The sequence below is a fragment of the Schistocerca cancellata genome, chromosome 1 (assembly GCF_023864275.1).
Source record: "Schistocerca cancellata isolate TAMUIC-IGC-003103 chromosome 1, iqSchCanc2.1, whole genome shotgun sequence".
Classification (NCBI taxonomy): domain Eukaryota; kingdom Metazoa; phylum Arthropoda; class Insecta; order Orthoptera; family Acrididae; genus Schistocerca; species Schistocerca cancellata.
Window position 1 is genome coordinate 952032567 of NC_064626.1, and position 14688 is coordinate 952047254.

A 14688-nucleotide genomic window follows, 5' to 3' on the forward strand; every position below is an offset into this window, starting at 1 on the left:
AAGACAGTAAGACAATGTCATTGTTCTTGCAAAAATCCAGTGCCTCAATATGAATGTGTGAGGAGTGGTTATCAAGTATGAGACGGAGATACATTTGCGTGCTTCTTGAAGTGTTCCAGGAAATTAATATATGATTCATCCTGCATCCAACCAGAGGGATTTGCAGTTCCAGCAGACCCTACTGACCACCCCTAACAAAATTGTCTTGGTAACGCACTCGTGGAAAAACGAAGAATGGAGGAATAACATTGCTAATGGCGTTTGCTGCAAACTGTCACTAATCTACCCATTTCAGCTGAAGTTACTGAACCCACTTGACGAGCACCGCGTCTGGCTACAACTCTGTCTGCTTTTCGAACAGTGGTTATGCCTGTTTCATCGGTGTTATATATGTCTTGGGGTTCAAAGTTATGACGGTCCATGAAAATGGCCAAATTGTCATAGAAAGCATCGACGTTAGTTTAATTAAAGCTAGTCACCCTTTATAGGCTTGTAGCTTGCGCAGCGCGTACAGACAGTTCAGGGGTTCTTCTCATAAACATCCGAAACCACTCCTCACCAGCCATATCGTTGTTGTCCCAAGTTGGAGGTCGTGATAAATTATACTTAACTGTAAGTTCGTAAGCCAATTTTCTCGCCTCCTTTTTAAACAGACCAAAATATATATCAGCACATCGCATCAAATATTTTGATAGTTCTTGTTCTTCTTTAAAAACTTTGTTGGGGGCTCTGTATCCCATATCTTCATTATCCTGGCCAGTCGTGTCTCGCTTTCGTATGTACCAATGTAGAGAACAGTGGTTTATTCCATGCTTGTCCGCTGCTTTACGTAGTGAGTTTCCTGTTTTCACCTCTTCATATGCATCCTTATACTTCGACAAATCAACCTGCCCTCTGTAAGTCTTCCTCACCCTAACCCTCGGCATCTACAAAACAAAACGAAATAATATATTTACTGTTTCAACCATACCCACAAAAATTGTTTCAACCGTCCCCAACCCCATCTTTGAAACAAGAGAGTTTATAGGAACGGTAGTAATAATAACGCATTAAAACTAGTCATTATTCCGAATTCTACAAGCTTCATTAAAGGCACAAACACACCCTCAGTACTTTGACTTGAATAAAATACACAACATTAGCATAAAAGCCAGAAGAAAAATACTTACTTTTCTGTGTAGAAAAACAATACGGCCTCCTGTATGCGACGACAATGCACGGGGAACAGCGCAACACTGAGATTCGTGTTCGGAATTGTCGTACGCGCTTTTGTTCCATTAGGCCCCCCACTCCATGAATAACAGTTCCAGAGATGTTAGCTTTGTTTCAACCGTCCTGTGTTTCAACTGTACCCAGTCTCCCCTACTTTCTCAGTCAGCCTTAAAATTTTTTATTAAACTTATTGGTTAATTGTTTTGCACATACATATGATACTAACGAAGCTACTTACAATATCTTCATAATTAGTTGCCTAAAATATCACTTTCAAAGTCGAGAGATGACAGATTCCTGCTAAAACACTCATAGTGATCGCTTGACCGTGCTAGGACTTTATTAGTCGGTAAGCTTTCTGTCAAGATTCTACGGGTCATAGGACTGAGACATATTGTACGTTGCCTGCAATATCTCTTTAATGGATAAAGATATCCGAAAATTGTTTTCCCCAGCTTCAAGACAACACTTGAGTCTGGCTACAGCAAGAAGAAACTTTTCCTGGTGTGGATGAAACACAAAGTATTTACGACTACTTTTTTTATGATTACAATGGGGTCCGCATCACACTATTACACATTATTGTGGTGCGGGCACATAGGTGGCAACCACGATAACCTGCACGTAAACGGGCCGTTGGCGATGACCGAACAACAGCGCTTCTAGATAAGAGAGTACAGCGCCAGATAGGGGTAATGAAGGAGTGGGTCTAAGAATGAACAAAAAAATAAGTATGCAGCTAAACTCGTATGAACGAAAGTATTGTAATGGCCTGGTGTTGACGACCACTAGGACAGCGGAACTGGGTTGTTTGTGTTACGAAACCAGTAGCTAACTGATCACTGTAGTGGCCATCCACTCCCGGTCGTTACAAGTGATGTCAGACATGGGGCTGACATCTGCAACTGGATTCAGGACTACATCTCCAGCCAGCTGCAATGTGAAGCATCAAAAGGCAGTGCGCTGACTATTTTGTGTGTGTGTGTGTGTGTGTGTTTTTTTTTGTTTTAACTTCAGTATCATGGCGTGTCAGTGCATCTTCTGCGACCCATGCGAGTAAATCCAGACAGTGCCCGCCCGGCTAGCCGTGCGGTCTAACGCACTGCTTCCCGAGTGGGAAGGCGTGCCGGTCTCCGGTACAAATCCGCCTGGCTGATTAGTGTCAAGGTCCGGTGTGCTGGCCAGCTTGTGGATGGTTTTTAAGGCGGTTTCCCATCTGCCTCGGCGAATGCTGGCTGGTTCCTTTTATTCCACATCCTTTACACTATGTCAGCGATTGCTGCGCAAACACTGTCTCCACGTACGACATCATAATTACTCTAACACGCAAACATTTGGGTTATATTCGTCTAGTATGAGACGTTCCCAGGGGACCAGGGAAGGGAGGGTCCACTGGGGGCCGAACCGCACAATAACCCTGGGTTCGGTGTGGAGCGGCGATGGGGTGAGTGGTGTGCTGTGGCCTATAGTGGGGTTGTGAACCACTGAGGGCTACAGTGGGACGAAGCCTCTCCTTCGTTTCTAGGGCCCCAGTTGAATACACACAATACACAAATACATAAATCCAGACGGTGTTCTGTGTATATTTAAATAACATAAATGTCAGTTTTCGCCTGATTAGTATGGGCAACATGTCTTATCATAAGTAAGGGTGTTGGTTCATGGTCTAGAAATATTTGTGGTGTTAACCGTGAGTAGTGCTTCGGGAGTGCAACCTGAGTTTTGTCGAGAAATATTATGATACTATTTCTCTTAAGTCTCCTTTTAGTCATTTGATTTTATTTCTCCTGTTGTTGCTGTTTGTTGTATTTAATGAACAGAGGAAGTGAGTATTATTATTGTTGTATCTACTTGATTTATGTTTTTGTTTTCATTTCTTTTTCTTTTGTTATTACAGTTTGGTCGATAGAGACTCCACTATGTCCGAATCTCAGACCGAAGTAACAGCTGTTTTTTAAAGGTTGTTACCACCAGATTCTCACTCACATTAACCGACTGAAAATCTAATAACATGTCAACACCAATCCTAAGCATAGCCAAATATGGTAAATATAAGTAATACTACATTTTGGGAACTGTTCTGATGAAATAAACGTGTAAAAATTATTCTTCATGCTCCAAGAAGACACTGTAATTTTTAGGAATATTTGAAACCATATTGTTTACTTAAAAATCACCAGAATGCTGTTGACACCATTGTCTATGCAAATGCTTTAAATCTGATGTTATCTGAAGCTAAAAAAAGAATGAGCCTTACTATGTAATTGCAAAGCCTTATTCTGTCTGTGTAAAATGTAATTATCGTAATTAACAGGAACGATAATTGCAAATAATATAAACAAACTACTCTAAGGAACTTCCAGACTGTTTTTTGAAAGGCCATTCGTGCTAAAATGAAGTACATTTCTATTGAAGCTAAGAAACATACTACAAAGAAATTATATTTGATATTTGCATGTAATTTGAGAAAATACAGTATGTATTGTTATACTTACATATCTGACTACTTCCACTTTGAATGAAACTGTTGTCTGACAAGATTCGTATACTGCGTAATGTCATGTTATTTTCTACTCAAATATGTCTCAAATTTCTTTTTATTTCATTAATTTTCTGTTTTAACAGTCAATGACACTGTAGCAAAAGGGACCACTGTTGCATGCCAATTTCACTCAATCTTTCGAGATGTCCTTCGTGCCGATCTGATTCTAAATATGTAATGGAGTCCTAGAGGGTCACATTCTGCCAATTTCGTTCAGTTGTACTATGGATTGTTTCATTACTTGAATGACTTTAAGAAAGAAAGAAATTATAATGGAACTCAAAATCGTGTGTAGCACGAATTATGTGAGCATTTTGGCCACTTAGTTCAGTCGTTGTTATACCAGGATTTGGACTTTTTTCTTCTTTTCTATAGCAACAGCATAAAATCAGCTCTACAATGCAGATAACTCGAGATAAGTGTATGTTCAACGAGTTCATCCAACGATTCATTTTCTGCAGATGCTGATAATTAGCTGGTGACTTCATAATTAGCTGGTGAGTTCAAGAATCTATATTACAGCATTACCAAATTCAGTAACTTTATTGACCATCAACTATTTGATCCCAGCGTATGGAAACTTTTCAAGACACTGACTGTTTCCGAGCGGGGGACGATTAGGTCTTTGTGAGACTGCACCGTTTAATATAGGCATTATATCTGTTTGCAGGGAAGGGGAGTGACTCTTCAGTTTGTAAATCAGTAATTATGAGCAACCACTCGGACAGGGAAATTACGTTACAGTAAGAAGTGTTAAGATAATATTGCGCATTGAGTATTCATTTTTGTGTGATTCATAGAGGGTGAATCATATCGTTGTTGATACCGCTGGGCTACCCTGGAGGTACATGGCAAGTTTTAGCTCCCCAGTTAGCTGAGTTGAGAACAGATAATGCAAACATGTCTAAGGAAATTGCGACTATGGGAAAAACCAGGGAAATATAGGGAAGAAAATAAATATTGGGGAGAAGAAGTGGCTTTGTGCAGTGATATTACTCCAGAGTATGCAGAGAAGACGCAGAAAGAATTTAAAGAGTGGTTGGCTAAAATGAACACCGTTATATTTCCCCAGCGATGAGGAATATCAGGCTTTACAAAAAGCAAAAAGAGAGGACGTGGGTGGATGCAGAAAGTAAGGAGAAAAAAGTTAATAGTGTAAGTTTAGCTGATACGCATAATACTAACATTGTAGAGGTTAAGGAGAGTGATGTGGAATTATCAGCTCTAATGTCTTGTGAAACTGCAGAGTCTGAATCATCTGTAGTGCTAGACGAAATGTAAGTGTGCTGTACTAATGTAAATGAGTGTGTGACTAGCAATGTGGGTAATACTGATTTAGATGCAGTTGTGCATTTGGTGATAATGAGTGTTCTTTCGAGACCAAAGCGCCTTGGTCAGATGCACGGGGAAGTACACGCGCCAGTGACTTTTGTTTGTAGATACTGCAGAGGATACACAGGAAGATGTTGATAATATTAACTCTGTTGCAGATAGTGAGAATAATGAAGTGGTGCAGATGCATCTTTTTCCGAAGGACGCAGATTCATCGCTAACTAAGAAGCAGGGAGGAGTAGGAAAAGAAAAAGTGCTTGTGCAACTACTACTTGGTCAAAAAGGCTAAATACTTTCAGTAGAGTGTGCCTGAGGTTCTGGAGGTTCGCGAAAGTACCTCCAGTGTAATACACACTGCAGGTAAAAGAGAGTGTCATGCAAAAACTGATCTTTGGCGATGCTTGGTGTAGCTCAGGGAAGCATTGTTCCATCTAGCGGAAACTGTGCCAGTGGTAAAAAGCCACAAGGCACATCTATCATGAAGGACCAAGCAGTTAAACTGCGGGGAAAGATCGCTAAGGCTCAGTTCGCGTGGTCTAATAGCAAATCGCAAAGAAATGTAACACTGCAAGAAGGATTCAGTCTGTAGGCAGCATTACAGCGAGGGAAGTAACTGGAACTACCCGTCAGCTAGGGAAGTAACTGGAACTACCTGTCAGGTTACTCTGTGTGGTAGTATCGTATGAGTTTAAGCGTGAGCATAGCTATAGCGGTGTGTTTTCTCTGAAAACATAGGAAAAAATATTTGTTACGTGGTACCGTTTGATGTGACCAAACAACGAGTAAAGAAATCACCGGATAGACGAAAAGAAGTACCAAAAATAAGAGATAAACTGAAAGGTACCACTTCTTAAAGGGCATGCGTTAAGAGGAATATTTTTAATATGTTGCATGATGGGTCTGTTGAGTATTTTACTGTGTATGAGCGAAAAATGAACGAACATATAGCTACTTGAGGTGCACTGGATTGCCCATAGGTAATAACTGGTGGTTAACTGAAATCAGGTATAGCTGCTGGCTTATAACCATGAAGAATTTATTGGATAAATTAATTTATTGTTAAGTAGTTATAAGGGGATGAGTGGAGAGTAAATAATCTAGTAATATTACTCGCTAGTTTGTAAGTGGTAATTCGATGGAGAAATGGTCGTGTGTTAAAAAGTGTCGTTTAGGTTAAGTGTGCAGTCAATGAACCTTTTAGTTTAAGGTCACTTTTGTAAGGCAAACGGTGAATGTACTGCACACAATTATCCATTTTTAGGGTGTATGTCGAGTCTTTGGAGAATTACCGTGAACTGAGATCCATAGGCGAGATTTACATAATAGGGGAGATGGGTAGCGCCATCACTGTTTTCTGGCGTGGAAGAATAAAGTAACGATTGTGCCGCAACTAATGCAAGACGCCACGGAAGTAGGTTAGACCAGGGCTAACCAGATGCTATTACATTAGGTGCTACCTACTAATACAACAAGAGCTGTGACTAGAAACTGCAGTTATCACAACGCTGCATGAGCCGACAGATTGGAGGTATAAAACCATCAGTTTAATGTAGCTACTGCAGCATTCGTGACCTGACTACTTAATATCTGAGCCACAGGCTCTGCTGGGGCTTACATTATAGGAGCAAATGCCTTGGCAAAACAAATATGCACCAATCCTAGATAAATGCCCCTCATTTTTAGGCAAATGTATGCAGTCTGACAGTCACAAGCTATGAAGGGAGGTGAGTTCCAGTCTATGAGTTGACAAACTACAGTTTGCTAATGCAGGACTTGGGCCACAGCAGCTGCAAGCCTACTGCTGTTGTATACTAAGCTTCCAGCTGGTGGGCCACCTCAGATCCTACTTCCAGATACTGACACTCTCCTACCCTGGAGGGCTACTGTTTGAGACTGGGACAGGACAGCCACTTATCCACCTTTGCCTGTATGGGCATACTGTCGCTATCCACCTCCACTTGCAAGAGTGGGCACTACAGGTGAGACCTGTCTTCCTCTATGGGTTCCACAATGGGATTCCATGCCTTCTGGTTCATTCTGGCTTGAGCTTTAAACCTGTGTCCAGTTGATGAACATGCAGCCCAACTCGTATCAGTGCCATCTCTGAGTTGCTAGAGTCATCATTTCTCTGGGCACGTGACACTGCACCCACTATCTGTAGAAAACACTCTGGGGGACATTGCCACCACCACACATCACTAAGATTGCTGTATTTTAATCACTAATAAAATAACTGATTCATCAGACTGCAGTCAGACAAACATCCATGGCTCCAGTGCCATTCCATCCAGGGTGGTGAACAGTTGGTTTTCTAGCACTAAAAACTCAGATCCATCATTCCACCACCCACCATAGTGGCCAACCACTCACTTCCATTGCAGTATTATTACAGCCAACATAACCACAAAGCCAAGGCCTACCTCAGGTGTACAAATAAACCGTACAAGCCTCCTGTCTGAACAGATGGTATAGAGATTGAAAAATGTGTGCCAACATAGAAGAAATTATTCAATATGTCAAGGATATTACAATGTAATTGTGAAGGCGTACTGGAATTTGATAGGAAGAAAAAAAGAGAGATGGAAAAGTAATTCAGTTCAGATTCTTGATTCATCCAGTAACAATATACATTGTGTGGATGTAGTCAATTACAATGTAGTTTCTTATCTTTAATTCGTTTCAAAAACTTGGATAATAAATACAAATATTTTATATCAGTGTATATAAATCATATTACTTTTCCATATTCAGATATTCTTCAATGTTATAAAAACTATGTGTTAGTAAAAATTGTTTAAGATCTACTTTGAATTTATGAAATTCTGTAATTATCTTTATTGTAGAAGGCAATGTACTAAAAATATTTTGGGCTGGTAATTTACACTTCTTTGGTAGAGTGATCCTTTGTGGGTGTCTGTGAAAATCATCCCTGTTCCTTGTTTCATGGTTATGAACCTGATTATTTAATGTTGAAAATTCCTGATGAGTTTTCAGAAAGCATACACATTCATAGATGCTAGGAAGAGTCATTATTTTAAATTTTTTAAATATTTCCGTGCATGACACTCTGCAGGGAACCCCTTTCATTATTCTAATAGCCCTTTTTTGAAGTTTGAAAGATTGTTTTGCCATACCTGTATTTCCCCAAAAGATCACACCATATCTAAGTAAACTGTTCATGTAGGCATAATAGGCACAAAGCAGTGATTCAGTGTTGCAACATTCCCGAAGCATTCTTAGCACATAGCAGCATTTACTTAATTTTTTTCTCAAACCTTCTACATGATTTTCCCATCTCAAGTGCTCATCCACCCATATACCTAGGAATTTTGTGTATGGAGATTGTGCAATAACATACACTCCTGGAAATTGAAATAAGAACACCGTGAATTCATTGTCCCAGGAAGGGGAAACTTTATTGACACATTCCTGGGATCAGATACATCACATGATCACACTGAAAGAACCACAGGCACATAGACACAGGCAACAGAGCATGCACAATGTCGGCACTAGTACAGTGTATATCCACCTTTCGCAGCAATGCAGGCTGCTATTCTCCCATGGAGACGATCGTAGAGATGCTGGATGTATTCCTGTGGAACGGCTTGCCATGCCATTTCCACCTGGTGCCTCAGTTGGACCAGCGTTCGTGCTGGACGTGCAGACCGCGTGAGACGACGTTTCATCCAGTCCCAAACATGCTCAATGGGGGACAGATCCGGAGATCTTGCTGGCCAGGGTAGTTGACTTACACCTTCTAGAGCACGTTGGGTGGCACGGGATACATGCGGACGTGCATTGTCCTGTTGGAACAGCAAGTTCCCTTGCCGGTCTAGGAATGGTAGAACGATGGGTTCGATGACGGTTTGGATGTACCGTGCACTATTCAGTGTCCCCTCGACGATCACCAGTGGTGTACGGCCAGTGTAGGAGATCGCTCCCCACACCATGATGCCGGGTGTTGGCCCTGTGTTCCTCGGTCGTATGCAGTCCTGATTGTGGCGCTCACCTGCACGGCGTCAAACACGCATACGACCATCATTGGCACCAAGGCAGACTCTCATCGCTGAAGACGACACGTCTCCATTCTTCCCTCCATTCACGCCTGTCGCGACACCACTGGAGGCGGGCTGCACGATGTTGGGGCGTGAGCGGAAGACGGCCTAACGGTGTGCGGGACCGTAGCCCAGCTCCATGGAGACAGTTGAGAATGGTCCTCGCCGATACCCCAGGAGCAACAGTGTCCCTAATTTGCTGGGAAGTGGCGGTGCGGTCCCCTACGGCACTGCGTAGGATCCTACGGTCTTGGCGTGCATCCGTGCGTCGCTGCGGTCCGGTCCCAGGTCGACGGGCACGTGCACCTTCCGCCGACCACTGGCGACAACATTGATGTACTGTGGAGACCTCACACCCCACGTGTTGAGCAATTCGGCGGTACGTCCACCCGGCCTCCCGCATGCCCACTATACACCCTCGCTCAAAGTCCGTCAACTGCACATACGGTTCACGTCCACGCTGTCGCGGCATGCTACCAGTGTTAAAGACTGCGATGGAGCTCCGTATGCCACGGCAAACTGGCTGACACTGACGGCGGCGGTGCACAAATGCTGCGCAGCTAGCGCCATTCGACGGCCAACACCGCGGCTCCTGGTGTGTCCGCTGTGCCGTGCATGTGATCATTGCTTGTACAGCCCTCTCGCAGTGTCCGGAGCAAGTATGGTGGGTCTGACACACCGGTGTCAATGTGTTCTTTTTTCCATTTCCAGGAGTGTAGTTCCCTAACTATGGTGCTATGTCCACATAAAGTTCATTGAATATATTGGCTACCTGTTGAGCATCTTCTATCACTTTGCCCTCGTGTTTAATTTTGAAATCAATTTTAATTTAATGCTACCCTTATTAATGTATGACTCGTTGCTTAGCCTTATTGCTGCCTGTAAAACATTCCTATAGATCCTCTATTTTTCCTCTACTATGGTTTTATTGTTGTATTTATTTTAGCATGTTTGCTTAGGTTTCTAAGGGTGGTTGCTAATTTTTTAATCCCTTGTGTTACCCATGTGTTTGTCTTCTCACTGACTTTAATTCTTTTGAATGGGAATGCTACATCATAGCAATATTTATAAACAGTGAGATAACTGTCATACTTTTTGTCTAAATCATCAGTTTGTTCTATGGCCCACTGCACCCTTTTTAGCATACTATTAAATACCCTGATGTTGTTTGGATTAATAAGTCTTCTTTGTACATATTTTTCAGTGACTGTGTATTTCTTATTGTTCTCCTTCCTTATCATCATTTTTAAAGCCATATGGTCAGAAAAGCCCGTATCTCTTACTTCAATATTGTACTTACAGCTTTGTTTGTTGGTAAATATCTGATCAAGTGCTGTTTCAGACCCATCCCCGTATCTGGTAATTTCCTGCACTGTATGTTGCATGATTATGTGTTAAACAGATTTAATAATTTTACCTTGTTCTTATTACTTTTGTTAAAATTAATGTTAAAGTCACCAAGAACTATTGTGCATTTTGACCTGCTTCTCAATTTATGTAAAAGATGATCTATATAGTATAAGAATCGGGTAAAGTCACCTTATGGGGACCTACAGATGCAAGCAATGATAGTTTGACAGTCTGTAAGTTCACAAATACAACATTCAAAATATTTTTCTACGCACTTCACCTTGCTACGTTTTGCCCCTTTAAATTTAACATTACTTCTAACACAGATGCATACACCTCCACATTTATAAGTTTTCCTGCAAACGCTACTTGTTAAATCGAAGACTGGTATATTTGCTGCACAAATCTGAGTGTCCTGAAGCCAGGTCACTGATACACAGCACAGAAACCTCCTTAAGATTGCAGTTTAAAATTACTTCCAGCTCACACATTTTGTTGCCTAGTCCTTGTACATTCTTATACAGCAAAGTCAAGCCACCTAGGTTTCGTGCACAGCTCACTTTAATGTGCCCTTCAGGTTTTGACCAAGTCTCACATATTTCAGGCTAGGTCAGCCTTATACGTTTCCCTCATCTGGTTCTGAGTTTAGAGACATATGTTCCAAATTTCTGATACAAGATAATTTGTTATTTACCATACTAAGTATTTTTTGGGCCAGAAGTATCTTTGCTATTCCACTTATGCCTTGACCATGTCTTGTATGACAAGTTCCGAAGTAGTTACAATTGAAAGAGGGTTCATGGTTACAGCTGATACATTCCTTAATATCTAAACGCATTACATTTTTAAACTGTTTGCAAATTGTTTCAAAATATTTGTTAGCTTTGGTTATTTCTCTGTTTACACATAATGTTTCAATTAACTCGTAACAGTGAGGTATTTTAAATAATACAACATTTGTGTTTGTTAACTTGCCCAGTGTTGTCTTCAGAGCTGTTGTTGCTGCAGCTGTTTCACTATGGTATACATAATTGGAACCATAAGAACTGCAAAGTCACTCCTTGACAAATTACTGTGGTCTTCAGTGTTGGTGAGGATCTGGTTGAATCTTGTTCCAGATTTCACTATGCCTTCAATTTTAATGTTTTTTGAGTCGTCAGGATCTTTGTTTTTGTAGCCATCCCTCTTCCAAAACCATCAGAGTAGATTCTGATGTGTGTTGTTTTTTCTCTTCGTATTTCTTGACTCTGTGCTCTATCTTGTTCTTTATCTGTTGCATAAACTATGGGAAAGGAACAAAATGGAAAGAGCAGAATTTAATCATTGTCAATTTTTGTTTAAGAATGATGAATAAAGTTTGTACATATGGCATAGATTTGGATACACCACACAGTTTCAGGTAGATTATATAATGGTAAGACAGTGAAATGTACCAATACATTGTCGTTAGCGTAAGCATGAACCAACTGTTGATCTGAGGGGTCAAGCTGCCATATTTATAGGCTTACATAAATTTTGTAAAACCCCTATTTTATTTATCTGGTCATTTTAGAACTCAAGTTATTACACTTATTCATATTCTGTCATTTATTTGGTTTCAACCTTAGCAAGCATACAAATGTACGCTGGTCGGACTCTTACTAATCGATACCTGAACATAAAACATAAACAGTTCTCATTTTCTAATTCCAGAATATCTTTTAGAAAAAGTAAAACTAGCTTTTCGTTAGTTTTTATAGACTAAACGCATAAACATGTTAGGAAAATTTTCCAATAAATAATTTTCATGAAATAAGCAACATAATAAAAAGCGTTATTATCAATCGAATTTTATGAATTTCAATACTGAAGGCTAAAATCCTTGTAAAACTTTATATTGCAGTGTGAAAGGAACAAATTAATGCCTAACTGGATAAAGATAGTCAGTATATACCAGCAAGTTTTTGATCGTAATCCGTGAATTTTCTGTTTCTAATAATGAATGACGTAAGCAGTGATTGTTGGAAATCAATGCCCATGGTGTCGAATCAGCCATCAGGGCCTCAGTTATCCGAAAGATTTTTGTGAGCCAGTTTTGTCATAGTTTTATGTATTAAATGTATAATTCTGAAACAGAACATTGTGTCAACCTGAATTTCTTGAAACTTCTCTTGGCACTACCACATCATTAATTGCAATGTCAAGAACTCAGCAGGTTGCAACAAATTTTGATGGAGCAGATACTCACAAAATTATTTTACAGTTACTGCAGTTTTGGAGATTGCTGAGACATGAAGATGAGTAAAGGTATTTGTCAATTAACTGTTACACCCTGTTATATTTCAACAGAGAATTAGAAAAGAAATTTTAAAGCTACAAAAGATCTGTGGGGGCAGATAGTTGATTTGTTATGAAATGCTGGATGAAATTGAAGAAACTGCAGAAGGGTAGGAAAGTAAGTAGATTCATCCTGGATATGTTGAAACAACAAGAAATTACTGAAAGTGCCAAGAAGATCATAGAGTGAAATAAAAAATAGAAATACAGTACTAGATGGATGGGTAGGAAAGTGTAGGCAGCATAGGAGCAACTACACAGTGAGACAAAACCCAGTAGAAATCTATGAATAACACAGGAAATGTTCAATTTAATTGATAGATGGAGATAACATGGAAGTTCAACAAAAAGGGGAAAAAAGGAATACTGTATTTAAAAGGTGACATTCACAGAAGGTATAAAAAGCCAAATTGGGAGTGCCTAGAGGAATATTAGTCATGCGTTACAAGAAGATAGGTAGATTTTTTGTCATCAATCTTCTGACTTATTTCTTCCATCACAATGCCCTCTCATGTGCTAATCTTTGTGTTACATGTAACTTAAACATTTATTTTAATAGTACAATAAATGCATTATATTTGATCTTGCTTTAACAGTAGTAGTTTTTGTATATTCTTGCTTCATGTCTGTTGTACTTCACATGGTTTAAGAATTCTGCCATTGAGTAGAAGCAGTGATCTAATAAGAACGCCTTTAGGCATAGAAACATAGAAAAACATAGAAAATGAATAAATAACTTTAATTCTATGTGGAAGATTATTGTACATTTGTATTGTGCTATTTGTACTGGAGGTTTTAAAGGTTGTTCTCCTTACTGACTGAACATGGAGTTTGTCTTTTTGCTTGGTATTATGTTCGTGTAAATTACACTTTTTATTTATCACTTTGATAGTTTCCCTTACATATTTACAATTTTGAGGGAGGATGGAAGACTTCTGAAAGAGGGGCCTACTTGAGTTAGTCTCTTTTGCATTGTGCATTGCTCTTATAGCTCCTTTTTGTCAGGACGATTACTGACCCAGCAGCAGTGCTACCCCAGAACATAATTCCACACTGTAGAATTCTGTGGAACTATGCAATTTTAACCATGTGGAAGCTTGCTTTGTGTGCAAGTAAGAGTAGACTGTAGCATACTTTTTTCAATGTCTCATTTGTTTGTATTATATGTCTCTGCTATTGAAAGTAATTTTGAAGCCATTTACTAAAAATTTTGTTTCCACTGGAGGTGTTCTCCCCACTGGAATTTATTGTCACAAAAGTGTTGCAAGCTTCCCCTTTCAAATGGAAATTAAACACCACCAAACCAGTCATTTAGCTGGTCTGTGACTTTATTTATGTTTTGTTGTAGCTGTGTTTGGGTTTCCCCTGTAAGAAGGATGTTTGTGTCATCTGCAAACAAAATATTTAGTTGTGATTCTATGCTCACATCTAGGTTATTTATATATAGAAGGAAAAGAATAGGCCCAAGAATGGACCCTTGAGGGATTCCAGTTTTGATTATTCCCACATCTGATAAATATGTTCTAGTGCTATCTTGTAGTTCATATGTTATTACTACTTTTTGTTTCTGGTTTATCAGATTTGAGGAGAACCATTTTAGTGCCATGCCCCTAATGCCATACTTTTTGAGAGTTTCCAAAATGTCAAAAGCTTTGCTTAGATATAAAAAAATACCAGTGGCATATTGTTTATTATCCAGTGCTTTTAGAGCATTTTGTAGTAAATTATATATGGCACTCAACGTAAACCATTTTGGGCATGCATGGATTTTGTTCTTATCCAGAAATCCCATTAATCTGTTACACATGATTCTTCCAATGAGTCTGCCAAAGACTGATAATAATGAGACTGCTCTGTAGTTTTCCAAATTTGCTTTTT